The sequence below is a fragment of the Aristolochia californica genome, unplaced genomic scaffold (genome assembly GCF_029961685.1).
Source record: "Aristolochia californica isolate CCGP_79_NKW_82.1479 unplaced genomic scaffold, dmAriCali1.0.hap1 SCAF_11, whole genome shotgun sequence".
NCBI classification, from domain to species: Eukaryota; Viridiplantae; Streptophyta; class Magnoliopsida; order Piperales; family Aristolochiaceae; genus Aristolochia; species Aristolochia californica.
This window is the reverse complement of record NW_027181782.1, coordinates 14,991,694-14,997,430: the sequence shown is the minus strand read 5'-3', so window position 1 is coordinate 14,997,430 and position 5,737 is coordinate 14,991,694.

Sequence of the window (5,737 nt, the reverse complement as noted above, 5' to 3'; positions counted from 1 at the left end):
GAGAGAGATAATTCTAAAAAGTGTTTAAAATTTTTAGGGATTGTAAACTAATTTTAGTTTTAATACATTAGGTTTCGCTATTGTCGGGAAAAGGGGGAGGCGGGGAATTTTTATTTGAGTGTTGACTCCCAATCCATAATTAATTGCTGACAAAACAATATAGCTCGTTACTCATTATAAATCCCTTTACAATCATCAATGATCGTTAGGTCAGCTTTTTTTAAATGGGAAAAAGATTGGCTTCTTTGACTCGGGTAAATATCCCACCCCATGTTGACTTGAGAATTTTATGAGCGTTTGTTATTCTCTTTAAAAGGTTTGGATCCATAGGTCATTTGCATCTTTAACATTTCAAGCATGCATATCCATTTTTAAAACAAGTGTAGAAATCTCTTTCTTATAAAATTCCATGTTATAAGGGTTCAACTAGTGGTATTTCCCAAACTTGGATAACAAAACTTTTGTGTTCATCTGTGGTGTGTCAATAAATTTTCTTTCCTTACATTTGTTATTGTTTTAAATTTTTTCCATACATAAACTCTTAAATTTTAATTTTTTTGTGATCTATTTACCTTTTATCTCTATTTTGTTTACGAGATGAAGGGAAACTCAAAACTCAAGTTTTGATTTAAGAAAAAAAGTAAACATCTAAAATGGAAATGAACAGTGCACAAAATTAGATAGAGATAATTCAAAAAAGTGTTTGTAATTTTTAAGGGTTGTAAACTCTTTGTAGTTTTTATATATTAGGTTTTGCAATCGTCGAGAAAACGGGGAGGCGAGGGACTTTTAATAGAGTGTTGACTCCCAATCCATAAGTCATTCCTTACAAAAAAATATAGCTCGATACGCATGATAAGTAACTTTTCAATCATCTAAGATCGTTAGGTCAGCTTTTTGTAATTGGGTCAAATAATGGATTATTTGACTCGGGTAAATATCCCACCGCACGCTCACTTGAGAATTTAATGAGTATTTGTTATTCTCGTTAAAAGGTTTGGATCCATAGGTCATTTGCATGTTTAACATGTTTCAAGCATGCATATCCATTTTTAAAACATGTGTAGAAATATGTTTCTTATAAAATTCCAAGCTATTAGGGTTGAACTAGTGGTATTTCCCAAACTTGGATAACAAAACTTTTGTGTTCATCTGTGGTGTGTGAATAAACTTTTATTGCTCACATTTGTTATTGTTTTAAATTTTTTCCATACATAAACTCTAAAACTTTGTTTTTGTTGTGATCTATTTGCCTTTTATACCTTTTTTGTTGACGAGATGAAGGGAAAGTAAAAACTCAAGTTTTGATTTAAGAAAAAAATTATACATCTAAAATGCAAATGCACAGTGGACAAATGTGGACATCTAAAATGCAAATGCACAGTGCACGGTTTGTAAAAAAATTTTATTTTTTATATATTTGGTTTTGCTATCGTAGGGAAATAGGGGAGGTGGGGGATTTTTAATTGAGTGTTGACTCCCAATCCGTAAGATATTCCTTAAAAAAAATATAGCATGTTACTCATGATAAACCACTTTACAATCAACTATGATCGTGAGGCCAACTTTTAGTAAATGGGCAAAATAATGGCTTGTTTGACAAGGTTTGTAAATATCCCACATCATGCTCACTTGAGAATTTAATGAGCTTTTGTTATTCTCATTAAGAGGTTTTGATCCATTGGTTATTTGCATCATTAACATGTTTCAAGTATGCATATCCATTTTTTAAACCTGTGTAGAAATCTCTTTCTTATAAAATTCCAAGCTATTAGGGTTGAAGTAGTAGAATTTCCCAAACTTGGATAACAAAACTTTTGAGTTAATCTATGGTGTGTGAATAAATTGTCTTTGATTACATTTGTTATTGTTTTAAAAATTTTCCACACATAAAATCTAAAATTTTCATTTTTTTGTGATCTATTTGCCTTTTATCTCTATTTTGTTTACGACATGAAGAGAAAGAGAAAAATCAAGTTTTGATGTAAGAAAAAAAGTAATCAACTAAAATGGAATTGCACAGTGCACAAATGTAGAGAGAGATAATTCCAAAAATTGTCTGAAATTTTTAGGGATTTTAAACTCTTTTTTAGTTTTTATATATTAGATTTTGCAATCGTCGGGAGAAGGGGGAGGCGGGGGATTTTGAACTGAGTGTTGACTCCCAATCCATAAGTCATTCCTTAAAAAAAATATATCCCATTACACATGATAAATCACTTTCCAATCATCTATGATCGTTAAGTCAGCTTTTTGTAAATGGGCAAAATAATGGCTTGTTTGACTCGGGTGAATATCCCATCGCATGCTCACTTGAGAATTTAATGAGCGTTGGTTATTCTCTTTAAATGGTTTGGATCCATAGGTCATTTGCATCTTTAACATGTTTCAAGCATGCATATCCATTTTCAAAACCTATGTAGAAATCTCTTTCTTATAAAATTCCAAGCCATTAGGGTTGAACTAGTGGAATTTCCCAAACTTGGATAACAAAACTTTTGTGTTCATCTGTGGTGTGTGAATAAATTTTCTTTGATTACATTTTTTATTGTTTTAAAATTTTTCCACACATAAAATCTAAATTTTCATTTTTTTGTGATATATTTGCCTTTTATCTCTTTTTTGTTTACGAAATGAAGAAAAAGTGAAAACTCAAGTTTTGATTTAAGAAAAAAGTAATCATAAAAAATGGAAATGCACAGACCACAAATGTAGAGAGAGATAATTCCAAAAAGTGTATCTATTTTTTATGGATTCTTTTTAGTTTTTATATATTAGATTTTGCAATGATCCGGAGAAGGGGGAGGCAGGGTATTTCGAACTGAGTGTTGACTCCCTATCCATAAGTTATTCCTTACTGAAAAATATAGCCCGTTTCACATGATAAATCACTTTCCAATCATCTATGATCGTTAGGTCCCCTTTATGTAAATGGGCAAAATAATGGCTTGTTTGACACTGGTAATTATCCCACAGCACGCTCACTTGAGAATTTAATGAGCGTTTATTATTCTCTTTAAATGGTTTGGATCCATAGGTCATTTGCATCTTTAACATGTTTCAAGAACGCATATCCATTTTTAAAACCTATGTAGAAATCTCTTTCTTATAAAATTCCAAGATAAAAGGGTTGTACTAGCGGAATTTCCAATGCTTGGATAACAAAACTTTTATGTTCATCTATAGCGTGTGAATAAATTTTCTTTGCTTACATTTGTTATTGTTTGAAATTTTTTCCATGCATAAACTCTTAAATATTCATTATGTTGTGATCTATTTGCTTTTTTTCTCTATTTTGTCTACGAGATGAAGGGAAAGTGAAAACTCAAGTTTTTTTATTTAAGAAAAAAAGTATACATCTAAAATGGAAATGCATAGTGCACAAATCTGGAGAGAGATAATTCAAAAAAGAGTCTATAATTTTTAGGGATTTTAAATTCCTTTTAGTTTTTATATATTAGGTTTTGCAATCGTCGGGTAAAGTGGGAAGCTGAGGATTTTTAACTGAGTGTTGACTCCCAATCCGCAAGTCAGTCCTTACAAAAAATATTGCCTGTTTCGCATGATAAATAACTTTTCAATCATCTATGATCGTTAGGTCAGCTTTTTGTAATTGGGCAAAATAATGGATTGTTTGACTCGGGTAAACATCCCACCGCACGCTCACATGAGAATTTAATGAGTGTTTGTAATTCTCATTAAAAGGTTTGGATCCATAGGTCATTTGCATCTTTAACATGTTTAAAGCATGCATATCCATTTTTAAAACATGTGTAGAAATCTGTTTCTTATAAAATTCCAAGCTATTAGGGTTGAACTAGTGGAATTTCTCAAACTTTGATAACAAAACTTTTGTGTTCATCTATGGTGTGTGAATAAATTTTCTTTGCATACATTTGTTATTGTTTTAAATTTTTTCCATACATAAACTCTAAAACTTTCTTTTTGTTGTGATCTATTTGCCTTTTATATCTTTTTTGTTTACGAGATGAAGGGAAAGTAAAAACTCAAGTTTTGATTTAATAAAAAAAGTATACATGTAAAATGCAAATGCACAGCGCACAAATGTAGAGAGAGAAAATTCCAAAAAATGTCTGTTATTTTTGGGGAATGTAAACTCATTTTAGTTTTTATATATTAGGTTTTGCAATCGTCGGGCAAAGGGGGATGTGGGGGATTTTTAACTGAGTGTTCACTCCCAATCCGTAAGTAATTCCTTACAAAAAATATAGCCTGCTACGCATGATAAATCAATTTACAATCATTTATGATCGTTTGGTCAACTTTTTTTAAATGGGCAAAATAATGGCTTGCTTCACTCGGTTAAGTATCCCACTGCACGCTCACTTGAGAATTTAATGAGTGTTTGTTATTCTCATTAAGTGGTTTGGATCCTTAGGTCATTTGCATCTTTAACATGTTTCAAGTATGCATATCCATTTTTTAAACATGTGGTGAAATCTCTTTCTTATAAAATTCCATGCTATTAGGGTTGAACTAGTAGAATTTCCCAAACTTGGATAAGGAAACTTTTGTGTTCATCTATGGTGTCTTATTAAATTTTCTTTGCTTACATTTGTTTTTGTTTTAAAATTTTTCCACACATAAACTCTAAAATTATCATTTTGTTGTGATCAGTTTGCCATTTATCTCTATTTTTTTTATGAGATAAGAGAAAGTGAAAACTCAAGTTTTGATTTAAGAAAAAAAGTAATCATCTACAATGCACAAATGTAGAGAGAGATAATTCCAAAATGTGTCCGTAATTTTTATGGATTTTAAACTCTTTTTAGTTTTTATATATTAGATTTTGCAATCGTCGAGAGAAGGGGGAGGCAGGAGATTTTGAACTGAGTGTTGACTTCCTATCCATAAGTCATTCCTTAGAAAACATATAGCCCATTAAACATGATAAATCACTTTACAGTCATCTATGATCGTTAGGTCAACTTTTTGTAAATGGGCAAAATAATGTTTTGTTTGACTCGGGTAAATATCCCACCGCACGCTTACTTGAGAATTTAATGAGCGCTTTTTATTTGCTTTAAATGGTTTGGATCCATAGGTCATTTTCATCTTTAACATGTTTCAAGCATGAATATCCATTTTTAAAACCTATGTAGAAATCTCTTTCTTATAAATTCCAAGCAAATTGGGTTGAACTAGTGGAATTTCAAAAACTTGGATTACAAAACTTTTGTGTCCTTCTATGGCATGTGAATAAATTTTATTTGCTTACATTTTGTTATTCATTTAAATTTTTTCCATACATAAACTCTTAAATTTTCATTTTGCTGTGATCTATTTGCCTTTTATCTCTATTTTGTTTACAAGAAGAAGGGAAAGTGAAAACTCAAGTTTTGTTTTAAGAAAAAACGTTTACATCTAAAATTGAAATAAAAAGTGGAAAAATGTAAAAAGAGATAATTCCAAAAAGTGTTTGTAATTTTTAGCGATTGTAAACTCATTTTACAATTTATATATTAGGTTTTGCAATTGTCGGGAAAAGGGGGAGGCAGGCGATTTTTAACTAAGTGTTGTCTCCGAAACCATAAGTCATTCCTTAAAAAAAAATGTAGCCCATTACACACGATAAATCACTTTAGTGTCATCTTTGATCGTTAGGTCAGCTTTTTGTAAATGGGCAAGATAATGGCTTGTTTGACTCCAGTAAATATCCCACCGCACGCTCAATTTAGAGGCAGGGGATTTTTAATTGAGTGTTGACTCCCAATTC